General features: G+C 46.1%; 1 long non-coding RNA gene across 5 annotated transcripts in view; it reads right to left on the bottom strand.

Moving 5' to 3' along the window:
- The window catches only part of LOC149121944 (uncharacterized), a 130,735-nt gene that overhangs the window by 25,061 nt on the left and 81,228 nt on the right, over window positions 1-24,446 (bottom strand). The gene's annotated exons all lie outside the window — the stretch shown is intronic.

Raw genomic sequence — 24,446 nt, forward strand, 5'->3', positions numbered from 1 at the left:
TCCTCCTGCTTTCCTCCTGTTCCACACCTGCCTGTCCTCCCTCTGACTCAACACACCTCCAGTCTTCCCCCAGAGGGTCTGTACATTGCGTACTTGTTACTTCATCCTGGGTTGTTTTCTGATCCCTATCTGCAAAAGTTCCAAAGAGGAAAGGGGAGAGATCTTAGTGCCAGAAAAGAGCTGATCAATGTGGTCAGTAAAATTCAAGACGGAAGGAGGAACAAGTGATGAGCTGTCATGCAAAGATGAGATGTACAAAGCACACTCAAAGGGGGAAAGTTCTGAACAAATTTTGTATGTGAAGGGATAAAGAGGTTACCATCCCCTCCAGGAAAGAAAATAGCATGGAGGCAGGTGTTTGGTGCTGGCTGGGACACCCACATACCATATTGGAGTGCTGGGATTCAATCCTGATTTCACTCCAGACTCCAACTTACTGCCGATGTGCACTTGGGAGGCAGCAGGTGATGCCTCAAATAGCTGGGTCCTCACTACTTGCATGGGACAACTGTATTGGCCCCAGCTATTGTGCACATTTGGGGAGTTAACCAGAAGATGGGAACTTTCTCTCACTCTGCCTTTAAAAATACATAAATTTAAAAATATTTCTATGAAATGAGGAAATTGCACAAAGGATAAAAATAGCTTAAGATATTTAAAGAATAACATAGAAATAAAATCCTCAATGTCCAATGGCCACCTGTTTTCTTCTTCTCTAAGACAGGAACCAGGAAAGTCCCTAAAATATTTTTTTGTACCAAATAAGAAATGAGCCATCCAGCTTGGGAAGTAACAAGTAATATTCTTATTGGCAGATGTCACAACTTTCTATATACAAAACCCTTAAGAATCTACACAGGGGCAGGCGCTGTGGCACAGTAGGCTAAGCCTCTGCTTGTGGTGCCTGCATCCCATATGGGTGTTGGTTTGTGTCCCAGCTGCTCCTCTTCTGATCCAGCTCTCTGCTATGGACTGTGAAAGCAGTGGAAGATGGCCCAAGTCCTTGGGCCCCTGCACCTATGTGGGAGAACTGGAAAAGCACCTGGCTCCTGGCTTTGGATCAGCCAAGCTCTGGCCATCGTGGCCATTTGGGCAGTAAACCAGCGGATGGAAAGCTTTTCTCTTTGTCTCTCCCTCTCCTTGTCTGTAACTCTACTTCTCAGATAAATAAGCAAAATCTTTAAAGAAAAACAATCTACACAAACAAAGACACATACTCAGACTATTCAGCAAGGTTTCAAGATATGGGGGCCGGCGCCATGCTCATTTGCTTAATCCTCTGCCTGTGGCGCTGGCATCCCATATGGGCGCCGGTTGCAGTCCCAGCTGCTCCTCTTCCAGTCCAGGAAGGCAGTGGAGGATGGCCCTAGTGCTTGGGCCCTGCACCGGCATGGGAGACCAGGGGGAGGCACCTGGCTCCTGGCTTCGGATCGGCGCAGCGCAGGCTCTAGCAGCCATTTTCGGGGGTGGAAGGAAGACCTTTCTCTCTGTCTCTCTCTCTCTCTCACTGTCTAACTCTGCCTGTCAAAAAAAATATATATATATATGATTTCAACATACGGAAATCAAGGTTTCCCCATAATATAGGTACTGGTCACCTGAAAGTGGAATTTAAAAAAGGATTCCATTTATAGGGCATCAAAAAGAATAAAATAGGGGGCCACTGTTGTGATACAGCAGGTTAAGCCACTGCCTGAACACTGCATGCTATCTCAGAGTACCAATTCAAGTCCTGGTTGCTCCACTTCTGATCCATCTCTCTGTTAATGCACCTGGAAAGGCAGTGGATAATGGTTCAAGTACTTGGGTGCCAAATGGATTTCATGGCTCTTGGCTTCAGCCTGACCCAGCCCTGACTGTTGTGGCTATTTGGGGAGTGAACCAGTAGATGGAAGATATCTTTCTCTCTGTCTCTCCCTCCCCCTCTGTGTCACTCTGCCTATCAAGTAAATAAATATTTAAAAGTAAGAATAAATAGGATGAACTTTTATAAAAAAAAAAGCATTGAAAACCAATATATTGAAACTACAAAATACTATGGAAAAGAATTATAGAACTCTGTAAATGTAAATAAATCCCATGTTCATGAGTTGGAAAACTTAACATTTTTAAGACAGTAATACTCAAATTGATTTTATAATTCAGTTGAATCGTCAAATTCCAGCTCTTTAAAAAAAAAGAGATTTGATGGGGCCAGCACTGTGGCATAGTGGGAAGGCCACTGCCTGCAGTGCTAGCATCCCATATGGGCGCTGGTTCGAGTCCCAGCTGCTCCTCTTCCAATCCAGCTCTCTGCTATGGCCTGGGAAAGCAGTGGAAGATGGCCCTGTCCTTGGCCCCTGCACCCATGTGGAAGACCCATAAGAAACTCCTGGCTCATGGCTTCAGATCAGCACAGCTCTGGCCATTGTGGCCTTCTGGGGAGTGAACCAGCGGATGGAAGACATCTCTCCCTCTCTGCCTCTCCTTCTCTCTCTGTGTAACTCTGACTTTCAAATAAATAAATAAATCTTAAAAAAAAAAAAAGAGAGAGAGAGAGAGATTGAAAAGATGATCCTAAAATTTATAAGTTAGTTCAAGGCCCCAGAATAGCCAAAACAAACTTAAAAGAAAAAAGCACTAAGTCAGAGGACTCACTCTTTGTGATTTCAAAATTATTTCAAAGGGTCAGTAATCAAGACAGTGTGATACTGGCATAAATATAAACATAAGTCAATGGAACTGAATTTTAGAGAGTAGTTTACCCACACATTTATAGTGAATTCATTTTTTTTTTTAAAGATTTACTTATTTACTTTAAAGAGCTACAGAGAGAAGGAGAGATGGAAATCTTCCATCTGCTGGTTTACTCCTCAGATGGCTGCAACAGCCAGGGCTGAGTCAGGCCAATGCCAGGAGCCAGGAGCTTCTCCAGGTCTCCTACGTGGGTGGCAGGGGCCCAAGCACTTGGGCCAGACTCTGCTGCTTTTCCCAGGCCATTAGCAGGGATCTGGATAGGAAGTGGAGCAGCCAGAACATGAACTGGCACCCATACGAGATGCCAGCCTCAGAGGAGGTGGCTTTACCTGCTAAGCCAGAATACCAGCCCCAGGTGAATTAATTTTTGACAAGGGTGCCTAGAAAATTTAATTAGGAAAGAATAGTTTCTTCAATAAATGTTACTGGGACAACTCGTTTTCCATATGCAAAAGAATGTTATCTCCCTACCTCATACCTTATAAGATTATTAACTCAAAGTGGATTATCTAAACCTAGAAAAATCTCAGGAGGAAACAAGGTATAAATCTTCATCAACTTGACTGAGTGATGGGTTCTTAGAAATAACAAGAGGGGCGGGTGCTGTGGTGTAGCAGGTTAAGCTGCCATCTGCAATGTGCATATCCCATATGGCACTGTTTTGAGTCCTGGCTGCTCCACTTCCCATCCAGCTTTCTGCTAATGCACCTGGGAAGCTGGCAGAGGGTGGTCCAAGTGTTTGGGCTCCTGCACCCACGAGGGAGACCTGGATGAAGCTCCTGGCTTTGGCCTGGTCCAGCCCTGGCTGTTGCAGCCATTTGGGGAGTGAATTGGCAGATGGAGGATCGATTTCTCTCTCTCTCTCTCATTCTCTCTCTGTAACTCTGCCTTTCAAATAAGTAGAATAAATAATTTTTTTAAATGACAAGAAAAGAATAAGCAGCAAAAATTTTTTAATTAGATAAAATGGACTTCATCAAAATTAAGAACTTTTGTGCTTCAAAAGATATTATAGTATCAAGACAGTGAAGAGCCAACACACAATATAAAAGAAAATATTATTTACAAATGATATACTTAAGGAATTAGTACCCAGATTATAAAAGGAACTTTTAAAACTCAACAATAAAATGACAAATAACCCAACTTAAAAATAGATGAAGTATTTCAGTAGGCATTTCTCTAAAGAAGAGAAATGATCAACAAGCACATTAAGTCAATGTTCAACATTGTTAGCCATTAAAGAAATACCAAGCAGAACCATAATGAAATACTATTTCTTTTTCTTTTTCTTTTCTTCTTTTTTCTTTTTTTTTTACAATAAGAGAGAGACAGAGAGAAAGGTCTTCCTTTGTCCGTTGGTTCACTCCTCAATGGCCACTGCGGCCGGCGCACTGCGGCCGGCGCACCGCACTGATCCGACGCCAGGAGCCAGGTGCTTCTCCTGGTCTCCCATGCGAGTGCAGGGCCCAAATACTTGGGCCATCTTCCACTGCACTCCCAGGCCACAGCAGAGAGCTGGACTGGAAGAGGACCGACCGGGACAGAATCCGGCGCCCCGACTGGGACTATAACACAGGGTGCTGGTGGATGATTAGCCTATTGAGCCGCGGCGCTGGCCTGAAATACTATTTCTTTTTTTTTTTTTCTTTCTTTCTTTTTTTCTTTTCTTTTCTTTCTTTTTTTTTTTTTTTTTGACAGGCAGAGTGGACAGTGAGAGAGAGAGAGAGAAAGGTCTTCCTTTTGCCGTTGGTTCACCCTCCAATGGCCACCACGGCTGGCATGCTGCTGCTGGCGCACCGCACTGATCCGATGGCAGGAGCCAGGTGCTTCTCCTGGTCTCCCATGGGGTGCAGGGCCCAAGCACTTGGGCCATCCTCCACTGTACTCCCTGGCCACAGCAGAGAGCTGGACTGGAAGAGGGGCAACCGGGACAGAATCCGGCGCCCCGACCAGGACTAGAACCCGGTGTGCCGGCGCCACAAGGCAGAGGATTAGCCTAGTGAGCCGCGGCGCCAGCTGAAATACTATTTCATATCCAATAGGATGTGTGTAATTTCTCTAAAGATAATAACAAGTGTTACTGAGGATGTAGAGAAACAGGAATCTGCACACAATGCTAGTAGGAATAAAAAAATGGTGCAGAGGCAGTTTGGTTAGGAGAGAATCACAATGTGAAAAACATGGAGGTTCTGTTAGCAATTCTGCTCCTATGCACATACCCAAGAGAACTGGAAATGCTGGTTCGCACAAAAATGTGTTTATTAATGTTCATAGCTGTATTCTATAAATTATCCAAAAAGTGGAAACAACATAAATATCCAGATGAATCAACATAATGTAGTCATCAAGAAATGGGTAAAGAATCTAAATAGAGATGTCTGAAAAGAAGAAATACAACGGCCAATAAATATACTTTAAAATGCTCACTATCATTTACTATATTAGTTAACTTTTCATTACAACTAAGTACCTGATACAGGCTATTTATGAAGGAAGGATTATTTCAGCTCACAGTTTTAGAGGTTCACAGTTTTAAGATCAGGTAGCCCTGTTGGTCTGGTATCCGCTGAGGGTGGTGAGTGGTGGAACATGTGCAGAATCAGAAACAATGGCTGGTCCAACCCAAGCTGATACATCTGACCTTCTCATAAAAACTACCCTCCAAGAGCACACTGTAATGACCAACAGACCTTTCACTAGACTCAACTCTAGATATCACAATCAGATCATGCCTCCATTCCGTTAATGCTATTGTCTATGACTTTGGGACTTCTTGTCTGCAGTAAGTTGGGGAACCAAATCATATTCAAATTATAGTATTAGCCATCAAGGAAATGAAAATCAAAAGCACACTTCAGTCAGGATGACTATAATCATCCTGATTATAAAAAGACAAAGAATAACACTAGCAGTGAGGATGTGGAAAGAAAGGAACCCTTATGCACTTAGTGGGAAGGTAAGTCAGTATAGTCATTATGGATAACGGTATAGAGGTTCCTCAAAACACTAAAATAGAGCCAACATACAACCCAGCTATCCCACTTTTGGGGATATATTTGAAGGAAATGAAACTAGCATATCAAAGAGATACTTGCACTTCCATGTTCATTGCAGCATATTCACCACAGCAAAGACATGGATCCAACTTAGATGTCATCAATTAATGAATGAATAAAGAAAATGTGGTATATTTTCCACATGGAAATGGAACATTATTCAGCCACACAAAGTAATGAAATCCTGACATTTGCAGCAAAAGGGATGGAACTGGAGGTCATAATGTTATGTGAAATAAGCCACACATGAAAGACAAATACTGCATTGTCGCTCCCCCTCTTCGTGGAGGAGCAACACAGGACCCTGCGCTGTTCTTTCGTCTGCTCGGCCCTCCCCGGGTTTGCTGCTGGTTCTTCCCGGGTTGGCTACTATCCCTTCCACCTCCATGGAAGGGCAGTTCCCCCTGGCCACATTCCCCACTTCCGCAGGGGAGCGGCACACCGCCAGCCGGCTCTCTGGGGGGCTGCACAGGTGTTCCCCTTAGATGTTCCTGGTGCATGCCGTCTCTCTCCTCCTTTATAGTCCTCCTCCGCCAATCCCAACTCGGCTGCCCACACGCCGAGTACGCTGCTCTCCTCCAATCAGGAGCAGGTTCAGCTCCTGGAGGTCATCACTCAGGTTGGCAAGAGGCAGCTGCGTAGAAGCTGTTTTCTCCTCTCCCAGCGCCATATTGTGGGAGAGCAGATGCATAGAATAAGTCTTAATTCCAGTAACTCAGTCTAGTCCGGGTTGCTCCCCACACTGCATGTTCTCTCTCATATGTGGAAGTTAAAAAAATGATCAAACTGAACTTGGAATAGTGATGACCAGATGAAAGGAAGGGGCTGGAGGGAGGTTAGACAAAGGGCACCTAAACACAGACAGAAGTGATAAGTCCTAGTGCTCAATCACAATAATGTATTATAAATATATACTACATGAAGAACCAGAAAAGAGGAGCTGTTAAGCTACAAATAAAAAGACAAGGTACGGAGGTGCTGATTGTCTAGATTGACTGGTTTATGTTGCTTATACATGCTAAAATATTGCATTGTATCACGTAAAATGTATAAGTGTTACATGTTAATCAAAAATTAAAAACTAAAGCAATATGGTATATTCATGTATTTAGCCATGTATGAATATAGTATATTCATACATTTAGTAAAAAAGCATGAAGCACTGATATATTATATAATATGGATATACCATGAACTCATTATTCTAAGGCAAAGCAGTCAGACACAAAAGATCACATATCATATGACTCTATTTCTTTGTGTCTGGAGACACAAGCAGATAGTAGGATAGCGGAAGAGAAAAGGGGTGTGGTTGCTAATGGAAGTCAATTTTGTGGAAAGTAATGAAAATGTCCTAAAATTCTACTGTGGTAATGGTGGCATGCCTTTGTGACTATATCAAAAATGAATCAATCATATACTTGAAACAACAGATTTTATGCTATATGAATTATGGATCAATAAAAATATATGAGAAAAATGTTCTATATTTCAATTGTTTTTAACACTAGTTGCAGCTGAGATTCAAACCCAAATGTATTAAGGAAGCAATGATTAATTACATTATGTGATTAAAGGGAGCATTTCCTATTAATTATATATTGATATGGACTCAAGTCTGAAACTTGAAGGGGACAAAAATCAGCCACAAGAGAAAAGGCAGCTGCCGAAGATGACAGCCTTGCCATGCTAAATTATGGTACTTGGAAAAATCCAGATACCACATTCCACATTAGTTAAAGGGACTAGGGCACTGCATAAGCAGAAATCACACTTCTTACTTCCTTTGGAGCAGGAAATCCATGTCCTGAGTCCACTAAACCTGTAGGTGCCACAGTAACAATTAAGTGACAGCTACCACAGCTAGGCACTGTGCCAAATGCTGCTGGACACTGCGTTATCACTAGATCTGCAGCAGGTGCTATTGCTGTCACATTTTTACTGCTGATGTACGTGAGTTCCCTCAGAGTTTAGAAAGCTGTTAGGGGGGGCCAACACTGTGGCGCAGCGGGTTAACGCCCTGGCCTGCAGTGCCGGCATCCCATATGGGCACTGGTTCGAGACCTGGCTGCTCCACTTCTGATCCAGCTCTGTTATGGCCTGGGAAAGCAGTAGAAGATGGCCCAAGTCCTTGGGCCCCTGCACCCATGTGGGAGACCCGGAAGAAGCTCCTGGCTCCTGGCTCCTGGCTCCTGGCTTCAGATTGGCGCAGCTCTGGCCATTGGGGCCAATTGGGGAGTGAATCAGTGGATGGAAGACCTCTTTCTCTCTCTCTTTCTGCCTCTCCTCTCTCTGTAACTCTGACTTTCGAATAATAAATCTTTAAGGAAAAAAAAGAAAAGAAAGCTGTTAGGGAATGAGCTCTGTGCTGTGATCTGGCTCCAGAACTATATTCCTACCAGCTGACTCTCCTGAGGGTGCAATAGACAACAAACCAGTGAAGCCTACATCTCTCATATATCCAAGTACACACCCAGTGATACTCAGTAACACTCAGAGGCAAAGCCTGTTGGTGTGGTTCCTCCTTGGGTAGCAAAGGCAGAGAGATTAATTTATGCATAAAAATGTGGATCCTTTTATGGTCTGGAAGACCCGATTTATAACAGCTGGTACACATCTCAACATTCACCTGGGATTTAAACTCTGTAATTAAGCATATGCACAGACTTGACTTCCTCTTCACTTGTCAAACCATACTCCACCCATCTGTAGAGCTTGAGCCCATCAAGGGCATCCTGTTTCAGAAACACCTCTGTATACTTAAATAGCCAGTACTCAATGGAAACATGTGAAGATCTCACGTCTTGTTTTAAATTTTGTCTATGCTATTCTTTGTGAAATGTCACAGGGAGTGGGAGTTCTATCCTGTACCCTGTATCACAGCTTTCTGTGTCACAGTCAAAATGCTGATTCTTATAAACTGACTTTGGGGGAATGCCAGAGTCCCTAATCCCAGGCTCAAAAGAGCTAACTAGGCTTTCTGGGGCCAGAAGCCAAACCCCTGTGAGGACCCCAGTCAGCCCCACCCCCACTGAGACCTGCCCAGCCTGCCTCACAGAGGGCTCACAAGGGCTCAGTGTGGGCCTGCTGACTCAGAGTTCTCTGCTCAGGCCAGGCCCTTCTCAGAGCAGCCAAAAGGGCCTCTCCCTCTGAGCCATTTCCCATAGGGAGCAGTGAATAGACAGGGCCAGGCAAGGCTTTAAAAACCTCTGTGAACAAACAGAGGAAATGAACAAAGAAAGTGAACATGAAGGCATGGAGGGCCCAGAATGATCCTGACTGTATTCTCATCCTTTAGAGAATTCTGGACATCAGAGGATCATCTTTCAGTGTGTTTACTGTTGCACACACACACATTTTAATGGATCTAAAACACACAGCACAAAAGTGAACACTTCTGTGGTATTCAGTAACATTCACTAGATTGTGCAGTCACTACTTCTGGTAGCAAAACATTTTTTTCTTCTGAAGGAAATCCCTGAACCCATTCAATAGCAATTCCTCATCTCTCCCCACTTGTCACTGGACACCACCATGCATGCTCTAATTGCCTCCTGCTACCCCAGTGTATGCTGGTAAAATGGATGGTGGTTTACAAGTTCATCCACTGATGACCGTGTGAGCTGTCACCACCTTTTTGCTACTGTGAACAGTGCTGCTATGGACACCTGCCTGCAATTCACTCGGGTATCTACCTAGGCGTGGAGGGCTGGGACACACGGTTATTCTGTGTTTAATGTCTCCACAGGGGCTGACCCCACTGGCACCACACCAGCAACGCACCAGGTCACCTCTGCTCCTTCATGTGGACACATCTGTCCCTTTCTCCTCCCTACCCCCAAGGAAGCCCGTCCCCAGACTGCCCTTCTCCCTGGGGTAGAGGGTGGTCACATGGCACCTCTGCCAGAAAGGTTCTCCCAGGGCCAAAGCGTCCACTCTCGCCTTTTTCACCATAGGGCCTAGGGAGCCGGGGCAGGCCAGGCCATGAACCCCCTCCCTGTGGTCACTTGGGCACAGCCACAACAGCCACCTCCAACACCTCTGTCCTCACGCAGATCCACACCAAACTCTTCCAAACGCTCAAGGCTCAGAGCACAAAGTAAGAGGCTCTGCGTGGAAGCCATGGGCCAGCGGCAGCCAGGCGGGTGGGCACGCAGCACTCAGCTCCACTGAACATCCCCAAGCCACCGCCTGCCTGGCTCTCGCCCAGCCCCCTCTGCTGAGGGCGGGCCTGTCTGAGCCTGGCTGGCGGCCAGCAGGAGCCTGAGGACAGGCGCGCGCCCCGCCCCTCCCACCGGGGTTACTGTCGGTCACAGACCCAGGTCCTGCAAGCTACTGACACACAAGCCAGCCAACAGCGCCTGACCCGGCGGAGCCAATCAGCAGCCGCCAAGTTTGTCTGATTCCGTCTGCTCCAACCAGGAGGCGCGATCGTTCCAGCCTCCCGCTCCTGTGAAGCACCGGGGCCTGTGTAACTTTTTCCTTTCAGGGCGTCTGCCTCAGGCGCTCCTCTCCCAGCCCTCAGTTTGCCCTCCCCGGGAATGGGGAAGTGCGGGCGCACTAGTAGTGGGTCGGAGTTTCACGTGCATCGCAGTGGAGAGCAGGTTCCTTCCCTGTAGAGGGCCCCCGCTTCTCTGCGGGGCAGCGCAGACAGGGCTGTGGCCTCGCTCTCTGCCCGGCCTCCCCCTGCGGTTCCCTCCCCTGCACCTCTGGTCCACAGCGGCCTTGGAGGCCCTGTGGCCCTGGCTGACCAGGACAGGCCCCAGGCAGAGCTCACTGCAAACAGCCACTGGGGAGCAGGGAGAGGGGCCGAGAGTCAGCGGAACAGACAGCGGGATGGGCACGCGGAGAGAAGTCACCTTAGTGTAATCTGAAAGGCAGTGAGAGAGAAAGAGGGAGATGGAGACATCTTCCATTCGCTGCTCCCCCCACCCCCCACCCCAAATACCAGCAACAGCCAGGGCTGGCTGTGGGGAGCAAACCGGACTAGACTGAGTTACTGGAATTAAGACTTATTCTATGCATCTGCTCTCCCACAATATGGCGCTGGGAGAGAAGAAAACAGCTTTTACACAGCTGCCTCCAGTTCAACCAATAAACTGTAGGACTTGCTCCTGATTGGAGAGCAGCGTACTCGGCGTGTGGGCAGCCGAGTTAGGATTGGCGGAGGAGGACTATAAAGGAGGAGAGAGACGGCATGCACAAGGAACATCTATGGGGAACATCTAAGGGGAACATCTAGCTGAAGGAACACCCGTGCAGCCCCCGAGAAAGCCGGCCGGCGGTGTGCCGCTCCCCTGCGGAAGTGGGGAATGTGGCCGGGGGAACTGCCCTTCCACGGAGGTGGAAGGGATAGTAGCCAACCCGGGAAGAACCAGCAGCAAACCCGGGGAGGGCCGAGCAGACGAAAGAACAGCGCAGGGTCCTGTGTCGTTCCTCCACGAAGAGGGGGAGCGACAGCTGGCCAGGAGAAGGCCAGGAGGCTGGAACCCAATCCCAGTCTCCTGTGGCCTCCCACGTGGATGGCAGGAGGGACTCAGCGACTCCAGCTGTCATCCACTGCCTCCAAGGCTGTAGGTTAGCAGGAAGCTGGGTCTGAATTGGAGGAGCTGGGACTCCAACCCATGACTCTGATGTGGAATGCACGCATCCCCAAAGGAGTCTTAAGGGCTGCAGACTGTGACAAACGCCTGCCCTAAGGAGAGGGGGAATGAAGGCACAGAAATCCCAGAGTGTTCAGGATCTGCCTGGCTGCAGAGCTGGAGCAGGAAGTGTGTGAGGTGGGGAGGCAGGGAATGTGGCAAGGCGGCTTTGGGCCTGCATGGAGGGTGCAGCCCAGCTTCTGCAGGTGATAAGGAGTCACCAGACATTCCAAGCAGGAAAGAACATGATCTGGTCCTGGTTTCAGAGAGGCAGCTGTGGTGGGCAAAGGGCAGAGCAGAGAGGGACCAGGTGGGGGCTAGCACCCATATGAGATGCTGGCATTGCAGGAGGTGGCTTTACCTGTTACAGCACAACGTCAGCCTCTTCTAATACTTTTTTTTTTTTTTTTTTTTACATTTTATTTCTTTGAGAGGTAGTGTTACAGACAGTGTGAGGGAGAGACAGAGAGAAAAGTCTTCGATCCACTGGTTCACTCCTCAAATGGCTGCAATGGCCGGAGCTGAGCCAATCTGAAGCCAGTAGTCAGGAGCTTCTTCTGGGTCTCCGACGTGAGTGTAAGGGCCCAAGCACTTGAGCCATCTACTGCTTTCCCAGGCCATAGCAGAGAGCTGGATTGGAAGAGGAGCAGCATGACTAGAACTGGCGCCTATATGGGATGCTGGCGCCACTGGAGGACGATTAACCTACTTTGCCACATTGCTGGCCCCCTTCTAATACTTCTTAATGAGTTTTCCTAACTTTTTTTTTGCCCACTTTTTATGAATCTATTTACTTGCATTTTATTTTAGAGAGAGAGAGATCAATCTTATACCCACTGGTTCAATTCCCAAATGCCTGTACCGCCAAGGCTGGACCAAGCTGAAGCCAGGATCCTGGAACTCCATCTTGGTCATCCACGTAGGTAGCAAGAACCCAAGTACTCGAGCCATCACTTGCTGTCCCCCAGGATGCATGTTATCAGGTAGCTGGATTGAAAGTGGACAAGTTGAGACTCAAACCAGGCACTCTGATATGGGATGTGGGTGCCCCTGGGGCAGGTTAACTACTGCACCAAACACCTGCTCCCCTCTGTCCACTTTATCTGTTGAGTGTTGCTTCTCCACAACTAACAACTGCTTCAGACTTCTGACTCCAAAACTTCTTCTTGAGCCATCAGTTTTCTCCCCAGCTGCACTCTGAACTCCATAAAGCCCATCTCTGTGTTTCTTCCAAACACCAGATCCATATTCCCAACTGTCCACTGAGTGTACTTCTATGTCAATATATTTATTCCAATGTATATTCCACAAGTCAATTATGGTTTCTAGAATCTGCTTCTCTTTTTCCTGATGCTATTTCAGCATTGCAAGTGCTTCCCTCTCTGTCACTCAAGCTACAAACCTCAGCATCACGTTGGCCTCCTGCCCTCTGCATCTCACAGATCCAGTGATTACATGCCTCTCCAAAAACTCTCTCAGCTTGTGCTTTTCCTATTCCTGGCATCACCATCCTAAGTTGAGGCCCAAGGAGCCCTCACCTGAGTCTAACAATAATATGAGAACTGGTGCCAATTTGAGTCCTGGCTGCTCCATTTCTAATCCAACTCCCTGCTAATGTGCCTGGGAAAGTGGCGGAAGATGGCCCCAAGTGCTTGGGCCCCTGCACCCAAGTGGGAGACCCAGATGAAGCTCCTTGCTCTTGGCTTCAGCATGCCCCAGCCCCATCGCTGTGGCCACTGGGGAGTGAACCAGTGGATGGAAGACTTCTTTCTCTCCATTTCTGTCTCTGTTTCTAGCTCTGCTTTTCAAGTAAAATAAAATAAAATATTAAAAAAGATTGTTTTTTTTAAGTATTAGAAGATGCTAAGCCATATATTAGAAGTAAAAAAAAATTCCATGAATATAAAGCAGGATATTGTGTAATGTGTACATTCAGGACAGTTGGAATACTGTGCAGGCTTTAAAATTATGATGTAAAAATATTAAATTGCCAACCATTAAAAGATGCTCACTGTGACCTGGATGGAGTTCCTGGCTCCTTGCTTTGGCCTGGCCCACTCCAGACCACTGAAGCCATTTGGGAAGTGAACTAACAGATGGAAGGTAGGTACCTTCCTTCCTCCCTCCCTCCTTCCTTTCTTTCTCTCTCTTTCTCTCCCTACATTCTTCTCTCTCTCTCTCTCTCTCACACACACACACACACCCCTGCAAAGGGTTATGAAGGCGTTTTCAGGATGAGACAACATTTGTTTTTCTTGACTGAAGTGATGGCTACAGGTGTGTACAGAACTGTTAAGGATCTCTAATTCATGGGGCCCCTCCTCTCCAGCTCTGTCACACCTGTGCCAGATGCTGTCCAATGGGTCTTGTACAGGACCAGCTGATGGACTAGGTTTTCTCTTAGATTTTGCCTACTTTTAAGACCTGTGGTTTCAGGTCCATGAAATCGTTTCAACCAAATATAATGCAATAGGTCTTAAGTTTGTTATTTTCAGTCTGTGGAATGGTTGTCAGTCTCATCTCTTTAGACTTCTAGATGCTTAGCATAGCTTCATGGTTTTTAGTACATCTGTTTAAGCTGTCTTCATGATATGAGTCAGATGACTTAAAATGATTAGGCCAGGTTGATGAGCATTAATCACTTTTAAACTAAGCCTCTGGTAGAAATTTAATGATTTGGTTTTAAATGTGTTATCATTATACTTTATATCTGTATCACTCCTGTTGCATACTGTGGTGTAACAGAAATTATAAGACTAGAAGCTAATGTGTCCTAGTTTCAGAGTTCATCCCACTACTTAGCAGATACCCGACTTTAGCAGAGGCATTTAATGGAGAGATTGTCAATGATCCACAAATACTTGAGGTTACCCCAAGAAAGTTCCAGGGCCTCCATGGGGCCAAAATGATTCTCATAATTATACTAATTGTTCCTTTACCAGTTTTACCATCCTGTGGATATTTATACTGTTTGGTCTGAAAGCAATGTTACACTCTCTGTACCTTTGTCGCTCCCCGTCTTCGTGGAGGAACGACACAGGACCCTGCGCTGTTCTTTCGTCTGCTCAGCCCTCCCCGGGTTTGCTGCTGGTTCTTCCCGGGTTGGCTACCATCCCTTCCACCTCCGTGGAAGGGCGGTTCCCCCTAGCCACTTTCCCCACTTCCGCAGGGGAGCGGCACACCACCGGCCGGCTCTCTCGGGGGCTGCACAGGTGTTCCTTCAGATAGATGTTCCCCTTAGATGTTCCTGGTGCATGTTGTCTCTCTCCTCCTTTATAGTCCTCTTCCACCAATCCCAACTCTGCTACCCACACGCCGAGTACACTGCTCTCCTCCAATCAGGAGCAGCTCCTGCAGCTTGTCAAGTTGGTGAGAGGCAGCTGGTTAGAAGCTGTCTCCTCCTCTCCCAGCGCCATATTGTGGGAGAGCAGATGCATAGAATAAGTCTTAATTCCAGTAACTTAGTCTAGTCCGAGTTGCTCCCAGTTGCTCCCCACAACCTTAACAGAAATTAAGGCAGCAGCACCAAACTGTGCCAGTGGTCATTGTATCTTCAATACTGTGTACTCAGACAGCAAGTCAATTACATTTAAGATGTTTTTTTTAAAGAAGTAAACATCAATTATATCCAATCTTTACTCTTGAGAACAACTTTTTAAACTTTTGTGTCATGAAATGGGAAGTGTACTTGATGCATTTTTGCTACCTATTAAAGAATTATGGTTGTTTTGAGGAAAAGCATTAAAGTGATCATTTTAGTTGCGAGCTCAATTAACCACGTTTTCCCCATCATGTCATTTTGACTTGAAACAATGACTGATGGGAAACACCGGGTATTTACCAGACATTTTCTTCAATTTTGTTAAGGTAAAAAGATTGTTACTTCAAGGAAACACTCGCAAAGTTGTTCCGATGATATAATGTCAGCATTCAAGAAAAAAGTTGGAATTTTGGAAACCGTTTCTGTGGTACGGAGTTTGACAGCTCCCCAATCCTTAAAGACTCCTTATATCCACGGTGATATAAGGCATGTTTTAAAAATAGTGTTCTAAGGCCGGCGCTGCGGCTCACTAGGCTAATCCTCCGCCTTGCGGCGCCAGCACACCGGGTTCTAGTCCCGGTTGGGGCGCCGGATTCTGTCCCGGTTGCCCCTTTTCCAGGCCAGCTCTCTGCTGTGGCCAGGGAGTGCAGTGGAGGATGGCCCAAGTGCTTGGGCCCTGCACCCCATGGGAGACCAGGATAAGTACCTGGCTCCTGCCATCGGATCAGTGCGGTGCGCTGCGCCGGCTGCGGCGGCCATTGGAGGGTGAACCAACGGCAAAGGAAGACCTTTCTCTCTGTCTCTCTCTCTCACTGTCCACACTGCCTGTGAAAAAAAAAAAATTAGCGTTCTCCATCCTCCTCTCCTCATCCATTTCTGCTCCTTGGAGCCAACCACTTTCTAATCTTCATAGCTGACTCAAGCATTTCTCTCCATAAATGATATGCTTCTATGTCTACTTATTAATTTCAGTTCTTTAATACATATTTATTTTTTCCTACCATGGAAGGTGAGAATTTCTTCTTCTTCTTCATTCACACAGGTACTTGCATGCTTCACTTTCTCTGTACACCCAATATAGTTGTGTTGTAATCTTGATTGTATCAATACTCACTGTATTGCCAGGACTGTAAATATTGCTCACACGAGTCATGTAATACAACCATGATTTCTCTCTTGCACAATTTCTTGTTTGTTCCAGATCCAATAACGGTCTTTTATTTTCTCAGCATTTTCTGTGTTCCTATCATTAATTCAGTCCAACCTCCCCATCAGTGGTCTCCATCTCTTCTCAATATACTTGATCCCACTGGGTCATTTACCAATTTCATTTTCTTTTCTTTTTTATCTATGGTATACAAGTTTTACGTATTTCATATATACAGATTTAGGAACCTAGTGATCCAATTTCATTTTCTTGAAAGAATCTCTCCTGGATCCTTTCAGCTGCCCCCATCTGGACTAATGCTCTGTAAACCTACTGTGTGGCTCTCATCCTGGGCATTTTCTTTAGCACCATTCTTGCTTCTCTCCTTTGTTGGATTCTCTATTTTTGGGTGCTTTGTGCTCCTCTTTGTTGGTTTATTTCCATCTTCTTGGAGAAGCCTGTTTTGTTTTAGTCTCATCAGGAAAAAAAATGTTTTTGAGATATTTTCCTTGTCCTCAGTTTCCCAAAATTTCATAAAGATGTGCTCTTATATGGGTACATTTCCAATCATTCTCAAGGACATTTCATGGACCCTTTCAATCTAGAAACATTCATTCCCTTGTTGAGTAATTTTTATTTAATGATTACTTCCTTTTCTTCTGTCAATTTTCTTTTGTGCTCTCTTATTTCCAGAATTGATCCTTTAATTTAAAAAAAAAGTCTTTCTTATTTTTGGTTTCTAAAACCCCTTTGGTTTCTAAAAAGATTTTCTCAACTGCAAAAGCTTCTATTGTTTTTTTTTTTTTAATTAACTTGAGAGCCAGAGGAAGTCAGAGAATGAGATCACTCCCATCCACTAATTCAGTCCCTAAAAACCTGCAATAGCCCTGAATGGGGCTAAATCTGAGTATGGGGAATTCAATCCAGATATCCGCCATGTGTGGCAGAGACCCAATGACTTGAGCAATCACCACTGTTTCCCAGGGTCTGCATTAGAAGGATGCTGGGATCAGGAGCCAGAGGCAGGTGTCAAACCTAGATAATCTAATATGGCATGTGGACATCTTAACCACCATCTTAAACTTTAGGGACAAACTCTCACCCCATTTGGAGTTTTTAAGATTGGCTATCACACTTATTTTCTGAAATTCTTTTTGGACATTTCCTTTTATTTTTTCCCAAATGGATACAATACTTTTTATTATTCCTTTAATGATCAGGGCTGGCACTGTGCCATAGCAGGCTAACCCTCCACCTGTGGTGTCAGCATCTCATGTAGGCACCGGTTCATATCCAGGCTGCTCCACTTCCAATCCAGCTCTCTGCTATGGCCTGGGAAAGCAGTGGAAGATGGCCTAAGTGCTTGGGCCCCTGCACTCATGTGGGAGACCTAGAGGAAGCTCCTGGCTCCTGGCTTTGGATTGGCCCAGCTCCAGCCATCCAGGCCATTTGGGGAGTGAACCAGTGGATGGATGGAAGACCTTTCTCTCTCTCTTTCTCCCTCTCACTGTCTGTAACTCTACCTCTCAAATAAAAAATCTTTTTTAAAAAGAGTATTAATGATGGCTTGGGGAAAATCTTCCTTCTCCTTATATAGTCTCTTGTCCTCTAAGATGTTTTTTCTTCTGGATTTGGCTGATCTTTTTTTTTAAGATTTATTATATTTAATAGAGGGAGAGAGAGCGAGCACAATATCTTCCATCCACTGGTTCACTCCCCAGATAGCCACAACAGCCAGGGCTGGGCCAAGCCAAAACCAAGAGCTCCTTTCAGGTCTCCCACATGGATGCAGGAGACCAAGCACTTGGGCCACCTTCCACTGCTTTTCCCAAACTATTAGCAGGAAGCTGGATTGAAAGTGGAGCAGTCAGTGCTCATATGAGATGCCAATGTCAGAGGTGGCAGCTTTACCCACTATGCCACAGTGCCAGGACCTGATCTTTCCAATGGAATCAAAATCCACTAACATGTTTCCCTGAGGATTTCTCTCAAAAAGGTGCAATGTGGGAGGCTGGCACTATGGCGCAGCAGGTTAACGCCCTGGCCTGAAGCGCCGGCATCCCTTATGGGCGCTGGTTTGTGTCCAGGCTGCTCCTCTTCTGATCCAGCTCTCTGCTATGGCCTGGGAAGGCAGTAGAAGATGGCCCAAGTCCTTGGGCCCCTGCACCTGTGTGGGAGACCTGGAGGAAGCTCCCGGCTCCTGGCTTCAGGTCGGCGCAGCTCCGGCTGTTGCGGCCATCTGGAGAGTGAACCAATGGATGGAAGACCTCTCTCTCTGTCTCTACCTCTCTCTGTAACTCTGTCTTTCAAATAAATAACATAAATATTAAAAAAAAAAAAGGTGCAATGCAAAGCAGGTACCTGTCATTAAGGAAGAAAAGTGACATTTATAGTAATACATCACGTCACAAAATGTTGGTCAATGACAGATCAAACACACAATAGTGCTCCAGTAAGATTGCAATGGAGCTGAAAAATTTCCATCACCTACAATGTGTTAAGAGTTTTAACAGGTATTATTAGAAGAGGGTCAAAAAGTAAAATGCTCGTGAATTTACAAAAGTTATATCAAACTAAGATTAATATTTGAAGAAAAATCTTTTATAGAGTAGTCTAAGTACACAGTGTTAATAAAGTCTACAATAGACAGTAATGTTCTAAGTCTTCACGTTGAATCACCACTATGAACAAATGCCAGTCCCACAAGCTCCATTCACGGGAAGCGCCCTGACAAATGTGCTATTGTGTATCCTTTATGCCACTTTTTAACCCTATGTTCTATGTTTAGGTATGTTAAGATACACAAATACCACAGTAACATTTCTAGCTTAAGAACAAAGCTATGCATACCACAGAGCCAGGGTGTGCAGTAGGCTATAGGATCTAAGTTTGTGTAAGTACACTCTGCAACAATAGTACAGTGACAAAATGATCCAAGGAAACACTTCTCAGAGCATGTTTGTGAGATTAAGTGACCCAAGACTGTGTTTGAATATCCTACTAAATGCCTGTTCAGAGTCTTTGTGATGGGAATCCATGTGCAGCTGGTCACAGGAGCAAAAGAGGGTGGCTAGGAAAAACAGTCTATTCTTGAAGTCATCTGCAACAACAATGGCAATTTTAAAAGTTTTTCTTTAAGCATCTCACAGAAAAGCCCTTTTTGTAATGATTTACAAAAAACCTGGAGGAAACACACAGGAACTGGCTTGCTTCACTCTCGGGATGAGGAGCAGTATGCACTATGTATGTACACTTTCCCCAACGCCGGGATGAGGGTAACACCTCCCTTCTCCCTGGGCTCCTACGGAAAACATGAAACGTTTTGTGACATTTATTCAATGAGGAGCTGTATGAGGATATCTCACGGCATGAGGAGGACAGTTAAGCTTTGCCACCAGGTGCAGGCTCTGTTACACTCAGTGGTGACAGCTGCTTCTGGCCCCCCGGCAGGACGACAGCTTAGAGCAGGAATGATCGGCCCTGCCTCCCTGCTCTGTCAGTGGCTCATCCTCTCCACTGCTGAGACACAAAGTTCTCCACAGTCGCTGTGTGTTCATCACTCTCACCCTCTGTGAAGAAACAGTCTCCAGACCCCTCACACCATGTTCCTACTATAAACCAGAAGGGCTCACCTTCCATTAGCTGTGGTTTCTGAATCTATACTTCTTTCACCCTAGCCTGGTAACTAAACGGGAGATCCAACAAAAGAACAAGGTACAGGTCAGTGTGTGTGTATGTATGTGTGTGTTGCCAGTGAAAAGGCATCCCTTTCAGTCTTTTGTATTCATCTAAACAGAGCTAATACACATTCTAAAATCTTGATTTGTAATTTTTGTGATAAAAATTGATATAAATCCAGGTTACAGATAAGGTGTCAAGTTCAAGCTCAGCTCAGGGCTATGCCAGAATTGAAACTCTGATAAGACAAAAAAGGAAAACTTTTCCTGTTCACCTGAGCATCCCTACTCCCAAACTCTCCCAAAAATTCTAGATCCTTGGAACTTGAAGGGGCCTCTGCCCTTCTGTGTACTTGTATGTCCTGCCTCCAAACTGTCCTTTTCACATGAATGGGACTCTGCAGCAGCCAGGATCTCTCTGTGTTAACTCTTTGTAATCAGAGAGGACACAAGTGCTGACACTGTCATCACTGTGTGGGTGTGGCAGGAAAAATGCCCCACCAGACGATGAGTTCTTTCTCACTGCACACTGCAGTCACGCTCTTCCTTATGTGTAAAACATCTTCATGTGTGGCTGGCACTGTAGCACAGCAGGTTAATGCTCTGGCCTGTGGTGCCGGCATCCCATATGGGCACAGGTTCGTGTCTCGGCTGCTCCACTTCTGATCCAGCTCTCTGCTATGGCCTGGGAAAGCAGTAGAAGATGGTCCAGGTCCTTGGGCCCCTGCACCCATGTGGGAGACCTGGAAGAAGCTCCTGGTTCCTGGCTTTGGACTAGCTCAGCTCTGGCTGTTGCAGTCATTTAGGGAATGAACCAGCAAATGGAAGACTTCTGTCTCTCTGCCTTTCCCTCTCTGTAACTCTGACTTTCAAATAAATAAAATAAATCTTAAAAAAAACTTCATGTGACATTTGTACTTCCCCATCTTTGTTCAGTTTCTGCAGAAGGCCGCTTCCTCTGGGCAGTAAGAGCAGGGGCTGCTCTGTGGGGGGAGCAGGGAAGGAGGAGGCAGGAGGAAGCCGCAGACCTTACCAAAGGGCTCTCGGCCCTCTTTTTCAGGGGATAAATGTCTGGGTCCTGGGTCAAAAAGCAAGGAGGGAAGAAGAAAGGGCAAGAAAGGCGAGAGAGTTTTCATAGAACAAGGCAAATGGCTTGGAAGGTCACGGAGAACAACAGCAGCTAGGTTCACTGTGGATAGAGTACAGCAGCTACAAAGCACTCGTCCTGAGATACAAAAGGGAACCAGGTATGGCCTATGTAGGTCAGGTCATCTCTAGCCATTGGCCTCTGGCTCTCAAAGTCACGGCTTGGCATGTGCTACTTGTTCCCATTGCTGATTTAGTCCTGTGCCAACTTGGCAGATAAAATATTGACCAGCCATTAACAATACTGTGATGAAAGAGAAAAAATAAGCCTGTAGGGCTTTTCTAAACTACATTCTCCCAGTGTGTACTTTCATGAAGATAAGGCACTAAACAAAGATGAACAGGAGGATTTTCAACAGGTGTGTCCAACGTGTGCAGGGTCCCAGGAAGAGAACTCATGACAGCCTACCACCGGGGGTTTAAATATTTAAAATCTGCAAATGAAGCAAACTGTTCAATAAAGTAGGACAAAGGCATAGCCTCTCTGTTTACTTTGATGGATTTGTCTTTACAACCTGGAAGATGAGATTTGGACTTAGTGATCTAAAACTGCTCACATGTCCACAACCTACCCAGGCCCACTAACCACCTTCTAGAAGGGTGCTATTTCAGGACCACTAAAATACCCTGCTCATCAGCAAATGGACCCCTTCCTCCTGCATGTGAGGTCCAATGCTGCACAGGAGGCTGCCTTGTCCCTATACACGTTCTATCTGAAGCTATGCCTCTTTTTTTTATGAAACTTTATATTAAATGAGAACAATAAGACTTGGGTCTTATAAACATTAAACAAAATCAACTTTCAGTTTGTAAGTGTGGTTGGGTGGAAATCAATTTCCATAACAGAACAAATTTAACACGATCTGGGTCAAGGCAAAACCAGGAGAAAGTATTGGTGTCACAAAAACACACAGCGCTTCACAGTTGCCCTTCTGACACAATGCCCTACACCACAGGCAGTGTGTGGAACTCGGTGGGGAGGTACACAGGACCAGTTAGGAGGCTGGCAGGCATCAGCTGAGTTCCATGAGGGGCAATGTGGATTCTGAAGGTCAGGGAGGTACAGCAGCAACAGGGCCCACCTTCAGGGCAGCTTCTTTCTTGGCCTGGGGAGCTTGGAGAAGGGCCACGGCTTCATCTCCTTGCAGTGCATAGATCTGGGGGACTCAGGAATATGGACTGAGCTGCAGTCCAGGAATCTTACCCACAGGGGTATTGCATTCACTGGATGAGCAGGAACAAACTTTCTCCCAGTGCCTACTTCTGTCCTGGAGGGCAGTGCCACGGCCAGCACAGACAGGGTCAGGGGCTCCTGCCCCTGCACATCTCCAGAGGCTGTAGCAGAGGAAGAGGGATGTGGACACTGTAGGCACAGTTGGGATGGTGCAAACAGCCCCAGGAGATACTAGGTTCTACATCCCAGTGCAAATACCTCCAACTGGCAGCTTCAGCCAAACCTTGCACTAGCCACCCACAGTCCACAGCTGAGCAGTCTGGGCAGACACCCTCTTACTCTACTCAGGATCTGCACCCAGTGCCAGGAACTACATGCATGGATGCCCCTAGACAGCAACACCCCAGTCTAGGCACTACTGCTCCCCAACCAACCACACAGAACACTTTAATTCTGCACCTGAAAACGAAAGAGGTTTTACTTCTTACTCTTTCTCTTAATTATTATTATTTGATCTTGTTGCTAAGGTAAATTCATATTTTCATATGCACAGACTGTGAGGAAAAACCAAGAAATAAATTTCTCTAGGTCATGTGTCAAAAATTACTTGCAGAGCTGGGATAAAACACCTCCAATCTATTGCCATCTTGTCTCAATAGCACAGCCTGGCCAGCTCCTGCCTTGTGTTTAGAAGTTGTATAGCCAGTGCCTAGACAGTGTCATTTACTGGCAAGAAAGGTTCCCTTTGAGTTGTCCCCTCTGAGCTCCCTCCCTCTAGAGGCTGTAAAACACACAACACAAACACACACTCTGGGATGCAGCCTGCAGTAAGTCTGCATTTGCATGCACATATATAGCCTGGAGAACAGCAGGCTTGAAAGAGAGAGATCTTCAAACTTCTCCTGTTCATGAGGCTTGCAACACCTTGCTAAGCTCCCCCTTATTTTTTTTTAATGATTTATTTATTTATTTGAAAGTCAGAGTTACACAGAGCATTGAGAGGCAGAGAGAAAGAGAGAGAAAGAGAGAAAGAGAGAGAGGTCTTCCATCCACTGGTTCACTCCCCAAATGGCTGCAACAGCCAGAGCTGCACTGATCCAAAGGCAAGAGCCAGGAGCCTATTTTGGGTCACCCACGTGGGTGCAGGGGCCCAAGTACTTGGGCAATCCTCCACTGCTATCCCAGTCCACAGCAGAGAATTAAGCCCCACCTTATTAAAACCCACCTTGAGCCATGTACTGTCAAAGAGATGGTGCTAAGCCAGGCAGACAGGGTCCATATCCCCATGGGGCATCCCAAGAGAACATGAGTGTCATGACACCAGGACCACTGACAGAATGCATCAAACAGCAGCCAGCCTGGGAAAGTTCCTGAAGAACTGCAGGAAACAGGGCCCCTTCAGTGACAGTGTGTGGGAGAAGGGGGATGGGCAGCACAGTGCCCCAGGCAGAGGGAAAGGAATGTACCCAGACTCTACAAGTACCATGGGAGGAGAGCAAACAAGCAGGAGGCCTAGCCAGAGATGAAACAAGGACACAAGCAAGGAGGGGCCTGGTCCTAGAGGGCCTTGGAGCCACGATAAGAAGTGTGGATTTTATACAAACAGCAATAAAAACATCTTACTCTTTATATACTGTTTATTTAAGGTGGCTCGATGAGACTTGTTTTTCTTGCTCCCTAGTGTTGAAGAAGCAAAATGAAATTTACAAACGGCAAGGGAATCTTTGCCCCTTTCCATAAAGAACAGTCTGTAGCTCCCACCTCCATCTCTCAAGCATACTTTTTACTTCCCTCAACTATGATAAAATATTTATGTGCTGGGTCATTACCGATTCCAATGTACACAAATATTGATTGTGTCCTTATTTAAAAGTTCTAATTGCTTGCTGACCTAATACTGCTTGATACCAAGGCCCATGCTTCCCCCTAACATTATTCCCGGCAGGTGTGCAGTCACAATCTCCCAGGAGTCTGAATATTTGGTGACACAACCACTGCAGTGGGATGTGCACGGAGGATCCAGTCACCACTCTGCCTGGTTCCCAACACCGACAGGGGCGCTGCCCTCGTCTCTGGAAACTCCCTCTCCCTCATCCAGATTTTCCTGCACTCTGGCAGGGAGCAGCCTGTCTTTAGGGAGGAAGACAATACCCCTGCCCCACACTGCCTCCTAGGTGGGCCTCCCCTTTTCTTTCAGGGGCATCTGGCCTAATTAATGCCAGCAGCACCAAGTAAGAACAACAGCACAGGTGTCAACCAGAGTCTAAGAAAGTAGGAGCAGATTCTGGGAAACCCTGGTGTTTCAGGTGGTTCTGGAGCACACA

This window comes from Oryctolagus cuniculus, chromosome 15 (assembly GCF_051225735.1).
Source record: "Oryctolagus cuniculus isolate XC-2025 breed Fujian yellow rabbit chromosome 15, ASM5122573v1, whole genome shotgun sequence".
NCBI lineage: Eukaryota > Metazoa > Chordata > Mammalia > Lagomorpha > Leporidae > Oryctolagus > Oryctolagus cuniculus.